Source organism: Equus asinus, chromosome 2 (assembly GCF_041296235.1).
Source record: "Equus asinus isolate D_3611 breed Donkey chromosome 2, EquAss-T2T_v2, whole genome shotgun sequence".
In the NCBI taxonomy this organism is placed as follows: domain Eukaryota; kingdom Metazoa; phylum Chordata; class Mammalia; order Perissodactyla; family Equidae; genus Equus; species Equus asinus.
Window position 1 is genome coordinate 54,202,850 of NC_091791.1, and position 13,152 is coordinate 54,216,001.

Here is a 13,152-nt window from a genome sequence, read left to right on the forward strand (position 1 = left end):
CCACAGTGAGGTACTGGACTACTGAGACAGTCTTCATACAGGTCTCACAGCTTCCACATTTTTTTGTTTAATATTGAAGGTGTATACACTTTGTTATATATATGTTTTGTTTTGAGTAAAGTGTTCACATCCAAATTTTCTTATGTGCAATGATCTAATACATTATTTTCCACATATCATTACAATTTTGATTACATGTTTAAACAAGGAACTTTTTAATAGAAATGTTTGTCTCTAAATAATAGTTTTAAAATTAAACATGAAATTAATATTTTTATATATAATTGAATTCAAATATTGCATGTATGTGCAGATGTATATACTAGACAATGAAAGTCCTGGGTTGTCCCTTTCACCAAAAGACAAGTGCTTCCAACAGACTTAAAAAAAAATGTTTCATACACACACACACACACACACAAAATTTATAACTTGTGTTTTTCATTCAAAAACATATAGTGGCCTTCTAAATCATGTTTTTAAATTCTACTTTATTTGTCTTTGGCAAATGTGAAGAACAACCATAGGGAGAGTAAATGATGTTTTGTTGGACTGGTTGGGACTGTGCTTTGTTAAGATTGATCTGACAGTGGTTTAAACTGGATTGGGAGGAAGACTGGGCAGAAAACCCTGATGGAACACTACTGCAGGAGGGAGAGCCCGGAAGAGACGGAAGTAGCAGCAGGAACAGCATGAAGCGTCTGAGGTGTTTGTTGCAATGATCAGCAACTGTATATGTGAGAGTGAGTAACGAATGATGGTGTGAGAGGGAGAGGGCAAAGGGGATTCTGATGAGGAGATGTTACCACTAACAGAACACGGAAGAGCCTGCAGGAGGAGGAGCAGGTGAGGCTGGAGATGATGCACTGAAAAGACATACTGTGCTCTCCTGGCCTCTTTCCCAATTGAAAAGAGTAACAGTAAGAAGTGAAGTGTATCTTATAATTTGTAGTGCAGTGTTTAAGTGTATGAATCATATGAAAATGAAGTTTCTTTAATGGACATTAAAGACAGAGGAGTACATAAAAGGCACACCACCTTGCCAACTCAGAATTATGTTAGGCATCCCTTTTGAAATATATTTTATAAGAAATATCAACTTCATTCACTATGTTTCTCAGCATAAATGATCTCTAAAACCCCAATGTGGAAGATCACTTTGGTTAACTTAACCAGTACCATTTAACATGGACTATAGTAATACGAAATCACTTAAAATTACACTTAGGGAAAATAATTTTACTTAAGAGCATATGTGCTGAAAATACTTATTGATATACTTATTTAAGCATACAATACAGTAACTATAATTTGTAATTATATATGGTGTAGATGCAAAGAAGGAAAATATCAAAATTCTTTTTTTCATGAAATCAATTCAGCAATCTTATGAGACAATACTTAGATATACATAAATAGCAGAATATGCGGTTCTATCAAAAAATGCATTTTTTTCTGCTTTTCTATTATTTTGCAAGAAGCAAATTTTCTGCTGTTGTTGAAATGGAATATATGGTGAGTATGTAATTATATTTTAAATAGAAATACATATGCACATATATCATGTAGAAAAATGAAAATATAATTACATCAATTTTGTAATAATGATTTATGCCAGCAATTACTCTGTATGGGAGAGAATGGCACATTGCAATAACACTGATCTTGAGCTCATAAATATTGAGGTGATGCCCTGAGGCTTTATGAACAAAAGAGACATTCACTATTTTATGTATCCTATAATATATAGTTTCAGTCTCCCATTTAGATACTTAAAATGATTACATTATCTCACTCTTTCTACAGTTTACAGGCATACCTAGGAGATATTGCAGGTTTGGCTCCAGACCACTGCAATAAAGCAAATATTGCAATAAAGTAAGCCACGTGAATGTTTTGGCTTCCCAGAACATATAAAAGTTATGTTTACACTATACTGTGGTCTATTAAGGGTGCAATAGCAATATATCTACAAAAAAGCAATGTACATTACCTTAATTTAAAAAACTCTGTTGCTAAAAAATGCTGTCACTTGAACCTTCAGCAAGCTGTAATCTTTTGCTGGTGGAAGGTCCTGCCTCAATGTTGATGGCTGCTGACTGATCAGGGTGGTGGTTGCTGAAGGTTGGGGAGGCTGTGGCAATTTCTTAAAATGAGACGATGAAGTTTGTCTCATCGATTGACTCCTCCATTCACGAACGACTTCTCTGTAGCATGAGATGCTGTTTGATAGCATTTTACCACAGTAGAACTTTCAAAATTGGAGTCAATCCTCTCAAACCCTGACATAGCTTTATGAATTAAGTTTATGTGATCATCTAAATCCCTTGTTGTCATTTCCACAATGTTCACAGCATCTTCACCAGGGGTAGATTCCATCTCAAGAAACCACTTTCTTTGTTCATCCATTAGAAACAACTTCTCATCCACTAAAGTTTTATCATGAGATTGCAGCAATTCAGTCACATCTTCAGGCTCCACTTCTAATTCTCTTGCTATATATATCCACCACATCTGCCGTTACTTCATCCACTGAAGTTTTGAACCCCTCAAAGTCATCCGTGAGGATGGGAATCAACTTCTTCCAAACCCCTGTCAATGTTGACATTTTGACCTCTTCCCACAAATGATATCTAGAATGGTGACTCCTTTCCAGAAGGTTTTTAATTTTTTTTGCCCAGATCCATCAGAAGAATCACTATCTATGGCAGCTATAGCCTTACAAAATGTATTTCTTAAGAAATAGGACTTGAAAGTTGAAATTACTCCTTGATCTATAGGCTGCAGAATGGATGTTGTGTTAGCAGCACGAAAACAACATTAATCTCGTTGTACATATCCATCAGAGCTCTTGGGCGACCAGGTGCATTGTCAATGAGCAGCAATATTTTGAAAAGAATTTTTTTTTTCTGAGCAGTAGATCTCAACAGTGGGATGAAAATATTCAGTAAATCATGTTGTCAAACAGATGTGCTGTCATTCAGGCTTTGTTGTTCCATTTATAGAATGTAGGCAGAGCAGATTTAACATAATTCTTAAAGGCCCTAGAATTTTCAGAATGGAGAATGAGCATTGGGTTCAGCTTAAAGTCACCAGATGCATTAGCCTCTAACAAGAGAGTCAGCCTGTCCTTTGAAGCTTTGAAGTCAGGCATTGACTTCTCCTCTTTAGCTGTGAAAGTCCTGGATGGCATCTTCTCCCAACAGAAGAATGGAGACTGTTTCATCTACATTGAAAATCTGTTGTTCAGGTAACCCCTTCATGAATTATCTTAGCTAGATCTTCTGGATAACTCACTTCAGCTTCTACATTAGTGTTTCTGCTTTACTTTGCCCTTTGATGTTATGGAGACGGCTTCTTTCCTTAAACCTCATGAACCAACCTCTGCTAGCTTCAAACTTTTCTTCTGCAGCTTCTTCACCTCTCTCAGCCTTCACAGAATTGAAGAGTGTTAGGAACTTACTTTGGATTAGGTTTTGGCTTAATGGAATGTTGCAGCTGGTTTGATCTTCTATCCAGACCACTGAAACTTTCTGCATATCAGCAATAAGGCTGTTTCTCTTTCTTAGCATTTGTGTGCTTACTGGAGAAGCGCTATTAATTTCCTTCAAGAACTTTTCCTTTGCATTCACAACTTGGCTAACTTTTTGGTGTAAGAAGCCTAGCTTTCAGCCTGTCTCAGCTTTTGACATGCCTTCCTCACTGAGCTTAATCATTTCTAGCGTTTGATTTACAGTGAGAAAAATTCAACTCTTCCTTTCACTTGAACACTTAGAGGTCATGGTAGCGTTGTTAATTGGTTTAATTTCAATATCATTGTGTCTCGGGGAACAGGGATGCCTGAGAAGAGGGAGAAAGACAGCGGAACAGCTCCTCAGTGGAGCAGTCGGAACACACACAACATTTATTGACTAAGTTTGCTGTCTTTTATGGGCACACTTTGTGGCACCCCAAAACAATTACAATAATAACATCAAAGATTACTGATCATGGGTCATCATAGCAAATACAATAATAATGAAAAAGATTGACATATCGCGAGAATTACCAAAATGTGACACAGAGACATGAAATGAGCAAATGGTCTTGGACAAAAATGCGCCAATATACTTGCTGGATGCAGGGTTACCACAAACCTTCAATTTGCAAAAAATGCAATATCTGTTAAGTGCAATAAAATGAGATATGCCTATATATTGTTCTCAATATATCTATTTTATGTACTACATACTTTACATATTCTATAAACTAAATCTGACACAGTAGGTTCTCATTACAAATTAATTTAGGATTGACTCAACCATTTTATTCAACTCACAAAACTGTAGATATTAAGACAATAGAAACTTAAAATGAAAAGAGAGAGGGGCGCTCTGAGCAGACGTTGAACTCACCTCCTCCCACAAACACAACCAGGTTACAACAATTTTAGGAAGAATCACCCTGGATTGAAAACTGAAAACTGGATAAAAAGAACCCCCACAACAAGGGACAGTACTGATGAAAACAGAAGAGGCAGTAACTCCGGCCAGAAAGGAAAAAAGCCACCTTTGGGAGCAGCAGAGCTTCTCAGCTGGCCAGGTGGGGGCCAACCTAAGGTACGCAGCCCTCCCTGGAGGAGTGAGGTCCGGAGCGGGGGCAATACTGCTATAACCATCCTTCGGACTCAGCCCAGCTGAGAGGGGGGTCTTACTGTCTGGCTTTGTTGGCTATTAACTGCAGCGAGGACACCCCAGAAAAGCTATCGACTGAAAGCCGAAAAGATCTGGGTCTTAAAGGGCCCACGCACAAACTCACTCATTGCAGCAACCTAAAATCACCAGAGAGAAGGCTGACTGCCCTTTGGTGAAACGAGACTCACCTGGTGGGCTCTGGGGGCATCTTGGTGAGAGGAGAGTCCTCTCCAGAGACTGAGACATTGGTGGGGGCCATTGTTCTGAGCTGGTTCAGGTGTGCTGATACGGACGGACACAGGTGGGGGCCATTGAGGTGCGTCCCTTGGGCTGTTAGCCCAGGGGTCTGCCACACCCACTAGAGCACAGACTTAATCCAGTCCAGCCAGGGCAGGCAACCCGCCCTAGGGACTGGCCCCACCTAACAGCAAGCCCTCAGGCTACTTTTCAGCCTGCATTGACTGAATGCCTTGATCATCTACAGGCAGGCAAAGGTGTCTGCCTCTGTGGGGCAGGGCTTGTGTGAGGACCGGGTGAACTGTGGGGGGCATTGGGGCAGAGGTGGGGGCCTCTGCAGTGTGGCGGTGGGGTATGCTCCAGGGGGTTGAGAAGTGTGCACAGACCAGGACTGTGCTGACAGTCTATGTGGTCCAGAGTGGGGTGAGGCTTATCAGCGGCAGAAGACTTGTGTTTCACAAGTAGCCATAAAAAGGATCAGCCCCACCTTCCAAAGCCTGAAACAACTGAGTGCCTCCATGTCAAGGGCTAGCCCTACTCAGCTGCCCTCCTAAGAGAACTGACATCGGCCTTGTTGGCCTCAGGCCTATCACAACTGTACGCCCCTGAACCTAGCAACCAGCTACACTGGGTACCAACCCAATTAAGAGGACAATTGCAATAAGAGTGTGCTAATAGGCGGGACCAAGATGGCGGAGTGAGTGGTCTTCTTTGTCTCTCCCTCGTCAAATCTACAACTAATTGGACATTCACCAATTAACAAAGGATATCCAGATAGCATCTCAAGATGCCTAAGAGTCTCGTATTACTATACGTAGGAAGGCGGACGGACTTCCCCCTGGGAGGAGGTGGAAATAGGTGAAAACTCTCCTACCCCTGACCCCCGACCCCCGGACAGCCTACTTCCTGAAGGAGGCTCTCTTCCAGCGGACTCCTCCATAGCATCACCACACACCAAGGGCAGGAGTGTGCACTCACCAGTGGAGCGACGGTGGAAACAGGTGACAACAGCCCTACTCAAGCCCCCCGCGATTACACCTAAGCCCAGGGGGAATCCCCAGGGTCCCACATCCACCAGGCAGGGAAGGCCTCTGCTCACCATTAGCAGGGAGGCTCCGCCCAGAATCCAGAACAAAGGGAAGCTCCCAGCTGGCAGATTCCCTGGCACGGCACCAGAGTGCAAGCTGCTGCTGGGCCCACTGTCTGCAGCGCATGGGTCTGTGCAGGGGGCATCCGGACTTCCCTTGAACGTGCTTGGGGACACGGTTGGAGGTCCAGCGCCTGGCTCTGCAGCCCGGGGGGAAGCTCCGGGATCCTGCACCTCCCCGGCAGGGAAAGCCTCTGCTTGCCACTAGCAGGGAGGCCACGCCCAGAATCCAGGGTAAAAGGAAGCTCCCCATGGGCAGATTCCCTGGCACGGCATCAGACCGCAAGCTGCTGCTGGGCCCATGGTCTCTGGCGCACAGGTCGGTGCAGGGGGTGCCCCGACTTCCCTTGGACGTGCTTGGGGACTGGGTGGAGCTCCAACACCTGGCTCTGCAGCCCGGGGGTACACTCCAGGGTCCCACACTCCCCAGCAGGGAGGGCCTCTGCTAGCCATTGGCAGGGAGGCCCCACCCAGCATTCGGAACACCAGGAAGCTGCCTAGAGCAGAATTCCCCACAAGGCAACAGCTTACAAGTCACCGCCAGGCTCACGAACTCTGGCCATGTCCCAGACGAGGCAAAGGGCTCCCAGAGATCCCGTGAGAGTGGAGTGGGGCAGAGTGGAGCTCTGGTGAAATGGCTACGTAGCCCAGGGGGGATCTCTAGGTTCCTACAGCAGCCTCAACAAAAGCCTCTGCACAGCACTAGTGGAGAGGTCCTGACTGGCAATTGCAAGGCGGGAAGGCCCTGGGGCAAAAGTAGCACAGCTAGGTGAGCTAACGACAGACTGCAGAAGATACCCATAGCTCTGCTGGGACCTATAGTGGACAAGTGTGATCTTGTGGGCTCTGTTAGGGACAAAGTAGCGATTATAGGTGATCCTGCTCCTGGCTGCTGGGAAAGCCCACAACACTGCTGCAGACCACAAGGAGGGAGCACGTCTAAGTGGGCTGCAACAGTAGGCATCAGCAACCTGATGCACCCTTGTGATTGCCCCCACAACTGACGAGGGACCCCACAGGACCACTGTGACTACGAGGAGGGGTCCAGGTCCAGTCAGTAACAGCTGACAGGGTTCCAGGTTGGTGCAGTCTAAACAGCTGCCCCCCCACCGACACCAGTCGCAACAAGTGGAAGCAGCGACTAAACGCTATCCCTATGCGGAGGCACAAATCCACACCATAAAGCAGTATGAAAAAATATATTAAATCTCCAGAACAGAAGGAAAATGATAAGCACCCAGAAAACAATCCCAAAGACAATGAAATCTATAACCTAAATGACGATGATTTCAAAACTGCCATTATTAAAAAACTCAATGAGTTAAAATAGAATTCAGATAAACAACTCAATGAGTTCAGGAGCTATGTCACAAAAGAGCTTGACACTATAAAGAAGAACACAATGGAGGAGATTAAGAAAAATCTGGACTCTCTGAATACTAGGGTCAATAATATGGAGGACAGAATTAGCAATTTGGAGGATAGGAATATAGAAATGCTGCAGACAGAAAAGGAGAGAGAACTAAGACTAAAAAGAAATGAAGAAACTCTCTGAGAATTATCCGACTCAATTAGGAGATGCAACATAAGGACTATAGGTATACCAGAGGGAGAAGAAAAGGAGAAGGGAGCAGAAGGCCTGTTCAAAGAAATAATAGCTGAGAACTTTCTAAACTTGGGAAGAGAGATGGGACTTCATGTGACAGAAGCCAACAGATCTCCAAACTTTATTAACACAAGAAGACCAACCCCAAGGCATATAGTAGTGAAACTAGCAAAAGTCAATGACAAAGAGAAAATACTAAGGGCAGCCAGGCAGAAGAAAATAACTTACAAAGGAAACCCCATAAGGCTATCAGCAGATTTCTCAGGAGAGACCTTACAGGCTAGAAGAGATTGGAATGAAATATTAAAAACTCTGAAGGACAAAAACCTGCAGCCAAGAATACTCTACCCAGCAAAAATATCCTTCAAATACAATGGAGAAAGAAAAACATTCCTAGATAAACAAAAGTTAAGGGAGTTCATTGCCACAAAATGTCCTCTTCAAGAAATGCTCAGGAAGAACCTCATCCCTGAAAAACCAAAAAAAGGAAAGGGGTTACAAAATCCAGAACAAAGGAGATAAGCAGAAGAACAATAACACAAAGTAACAGCTCTCCATCAGGACAAAATGCAAAAGAACCAGAAAACAACTGATAAAATGGCAACAGTAGGCCCCCACGTTTCAATAATCACTCTAAACATGAATGGATTGAACTCTCCAATCAAAAGGCACAGAGTGGCAGGATGGATCAAAGAACAAGATCCAACAATGTGCTGCCTCCAGGAAACACACCTCAGCCCCAAAGACAAACACAGACTCAAAGTGAAGGGATGGAAGACAATGCTCCAAGGTAATAATGAACAAAAGAAAGCAGCTGTTGCCATACTTATATCATACAAAGTAGACTTCAAAGTAAAACAGATAAAGAAAGACAAAGAGGGGCAGTATATAATGATAAAAGGGTCGCTCCACCAAGATGACATCACACTTATAAATATATACACACCTAACACAGGAGCACCAAAATTCGTAAAGAAACCATTGACAAAACTAAAAGGAGACATCAACAGCAATACAATAATAGTAGGGGACCTCAACACCCCATTAACACCAATGGACAGATCATCCAGACAGAAAATCAACAAGGAAATTATAGAATTAAATGAAAAATTAGATCAGATGGACCTAATAGATGTATATAGGACACTTCATCCAAAAACAGCAGGTTACACATTCTTCTCAAGTGCACATGGAACATTCTCAAGGATAGACCATATCTTGGGAAACAAAGCAAGAATCAATAAGTTCAAGAGGGTTGAAATAATATCAAGCATCTTTTCTGATCATAATGCTATGAAACGAGAAATCAACTACAAGAATAAAGCTGGGAAAGGGCCAAAAATGTGGAGACTAAACAACATGCTACTGAACAAACAATGGATTATTGAAGAAATTAAAGAAGAAATCAAATATGACATGGAGACAAACGAAAATGAAAACACACCATACCAAATGATTTGGGACGCAACAAAGGCAGTCCTAAGAGGGAAATTCATTGCAATACAGGCTCACCCGAATAAGCAAGAAAAATCATACATAAATAACCTCAAATGACACCTAACAGAATTAGAAAAAGAAGAACAAACAAAGCCCAAAGTCAGTAGAAGGAGGGAAATAATAAAAATTAGAGCAGAAATAAATGATATTGAAACAAAAAAGACAGTAGAAAGGATCAATGAAACAGAGAGTTTGTTCTTCCAAAAAATTAACAAAATTGACAAACCCTTAGCCAGACTCACTAAAAAAAGAGAGAGAGAAGTCTCAAATAAATAAAATTAGAAACGAGACAGGAGAAATCACAACAGATACTGAAGAAATACAAAGGATCATAAGAGAATACTATGAAAAACTATATGCCAACAAATTGAACAACCTAGAAGAAATGGATAAATTCCTACACTCATACAACCTACCCAAACTGAATCAGGAAGAAATAGAGAATCTGAATAGACCAATCAGAAGTAAAGAAATAGAAATAGTAATCAAAAACCTCCCAAAAAATAAGAGTTCAGGGCCAGACGGCTTCTCTGGAGAATTCTACCAAACATTCAAAGAAGATTTAATACCTATCCTTCTCAAACTATTCCAGAAAATAGAGGAAGATGGAGCACTCCCTAATACATTCTATGAAGCCAACATCACCCTGATCCCCAAACCTGACAAGGACAACACAAAGAATGAAAACTATAGCCCAATATCACAGATGAACATAGATGCAAAAATCCTCAACAAAATTTTGGCAAACTGAATACAGCAATACATCAAAAAGATTATACACCATGATCAAGTGGGATTTATACCAGGGACACAGGGATGGTTCAACATCCGCAAGTCAATTAACGTGATTCACTACGTTAACAAAATGAGAAACAAAAACCACATGATCATCTCAATAGATGCAGAAAAAGCACTCGACAAGATCCAACATCCATTTATGATAAAAACCCTCAATAAAATAGGTATAGAAGGAAAGTACCTCAATAATAAAGTCCATATATGACAAACCCACAGCCAACACCATACTCAATGGACAAAAACTGAAACCCATCCGTCTCAGAACAGGAACAAGACAAGTGTGCCCACTTTCACCACTCTTATTCAACATAGTACTGGAGGTTTTGGCCAAAGCAATTCGGCAGGAAAAAGAAATAAAAGGAATCCAAATAGGTAACGAAGAAGTAAAACTCTCGCTGTTTGCAGACGACATGATCTTATATATAGAAAACCCCAAAGAATCCATAGAAAAACTATTAGAAACAATCAACAGCTACAGCAAAGTTGCAGGGTATAAAATCAATATACATAAATCAGTAGCATTTCTATATGCTAAGAATGAACTAACAGAAAAAGATCTCAAGAACTCAATCCCATTCAAATTCACGACAAAAAGAGTAAAATACCTTGGGATAAATTTAACCAAGGAAGTCAAAGATCTATACAACGAAAACTGCAAGACCTTCTTGAAAGAAATCGACGATGACATAAAGAGATGGAAAGACATTCCATGCACATGGATTGGAAGAATAAACATAGTTAAAATGTCCATACTACCTAAAGCAATCTACAGAGTCAACGCTATCCCAATCAGAATTCCAATGTCATTCTTTACAGAAATTGAACAAAGAATCCTAAAATTCATACGGGGCAACAAAAGACCCCGAATTGCTAAAGCAATCCCGAGAAAGAAGAACAAAGCTGGAAGCATCACAATCCCTGACTTCAAAACATACTACAAAGCTACAGTAATCAAAACAGCATGGTACTGGTACAAAAACAGATGCACAGATCAATGGAACAGAATTGAAAGCCCAGAAATAAAACCACACATGTATGGACAGCTAATCTTTGACAAAGGAGCTGAGGGCATACAATGGAGGAAAGAAAGTCTCCTCAACAAATGGTGCTGGGAAAACTGGACAGCCACATGTAAAAGAATGAAAATCAACCATTCTTTTTCACCATTTACTAAAATAAACTCAAAATGGATCAAAGACCTAAAGATTAGGCCTGAAACAATAAGTCTTCTAGAACAGAATATTGGCAGAACACTCTTTGACATCAGCTTCAAAAGAATCTTTTCAGACACCATAACCCTTCACATGAGGGAAACAACAGAAAGAATAAACAAGTGGGACTTCATCAGACTAAAGAGCTTCTTCAAGGCAAGGGAAAACAGGATTGAAACAAAAAACAGCCCACTAATTGGGAAAAAATATTCACAAGTTATTTATCTGACAAAGGGTTAATCTAAGAATTCACACAACTCAACAATAAAAAATCAAAAAACCCAATTACAAAATGGGCGGGGGACATGAACAGACATTTCTCCAAAGAAGATATACAGATGGCCAATAGACACATGAAAAGATGCTCATCATCACTAATCATCAGGGAAATACAAATCAAAACTACACTAAGATATCATCTTACACCTGTTAGAATGGCAAAAATATCCATAACCAACAGTGACAAATGTTGGAGAGGCTGTGGAGAAAAGGGAACCCTTTATACACTGTTGGTGGGAATGCAAACTGGTGCAGCCACTATGGAAAACAGTATGGAGATTTCTCAAAAAGTTAAGAATAGAAATACCTTATGACCCAGCCATCCCACTACTGGGTATCTATCCTAAGAACCTGAAATCAGCAATTCCAAAAGTTCCATGCACCCCTATGTTCATCACAGCATTATTCACAATAGCCAAGTCATGGAACCAACCTAAGTGCCCAGCAACTGATGATTGGGTAAAAAAGATGTGGTATATATATATACAATGGAATACTACTCAGCCATCATAAAAAAGGACAAAGTTGTCCCATTCACAACAACGTGGATAGACCTTGAGGGTGTTATGTTGAGTGAAATAAGCCAGACAGAGAAAGAAAAAGTCTGTATGACTCCACTCATAGGTGGTAGTTAACATATGGACAAAGAGAACTGATCGGTGGTTGCCAGGGGTAAGGGGGTGGCGGGAGGGCACTAGGGGTGAAGTGGTGTACCTACAACATGACTAAGAATGATGTACAACTGTAATTTCACAAAGATGTTAACTTTCATAACCTTAAAAAAAAAAAAGTGAGAGGAGTAAATGTTTCTGGCAAGCAGAAGGGTTTTGAATTTTCCACCTATTCCTTATTCATTGCTAGGCCTTTGGTAGTTATCTGAAAGGCCGAAGAGTTTAAATGCCCAGGATTGTGTGTTTAGACTTTCCTTTAGTTCCTCCAAAATTTTGCACTCAAAAGTTCATTCATAAAATGATTGCTTACAAGATTGGATTCATAAATTCCCTCATATAGTATCTGTGCACAATTTAAGTGATTTTTAAGGGTAGCCTTACCCTGGGTGCTGAGTTTACAGTCCAGCTTCCATGTAAGCTGGATTCCACTGTACTTTGTAAAATCAGTTTGATCACCTTTCTCTCTGAAAGTGAAGATCAAAGGACAGTTCATCTTCACCCACACTCTTTACCCAGTAGGGTCAATTTAAAGAAGAATTTCTCATGGTTCATTCTCAAATGTGTCTCCCTACTGAGAAGGCAGATTCCACTGTCAGTGAGGTGCTTCTTTAGCTCCTGACCTGAGGAAGCGGGATGGAGGCACCTTATTCAATCATCCTGCCCTTTCTTGCTCCTGGGCTTCCCTTGACTTTTTTCCGATATTGACCCAAGTGACATGCCGCCTGAGGCATGAGTGGTAATAGAATCTTTATTGCTTCGGGTTGATAATAGTATGCTTTAAAGTTGTAATTAGGTGACTAAATATAAAGTAATGTAAAATAAAGCACTTAAATGTGAAGTTTTGTTCTGTCAATTTTATTCTAAGGATTCCTTCCCTTTCTCTGACCTCAAGTAGGTATAAACTTTACTTGAAAGGAAAACATCTTTGCTCGAATCTGTTGAGTTTCTCTAGCTCCCTTCCTGTGCACCCATCTCTTTCTGGGGCAAGTGAAGGTTTCCTGTTCTGTCAAAGCAGAGAGCAGCCCTGCACGAG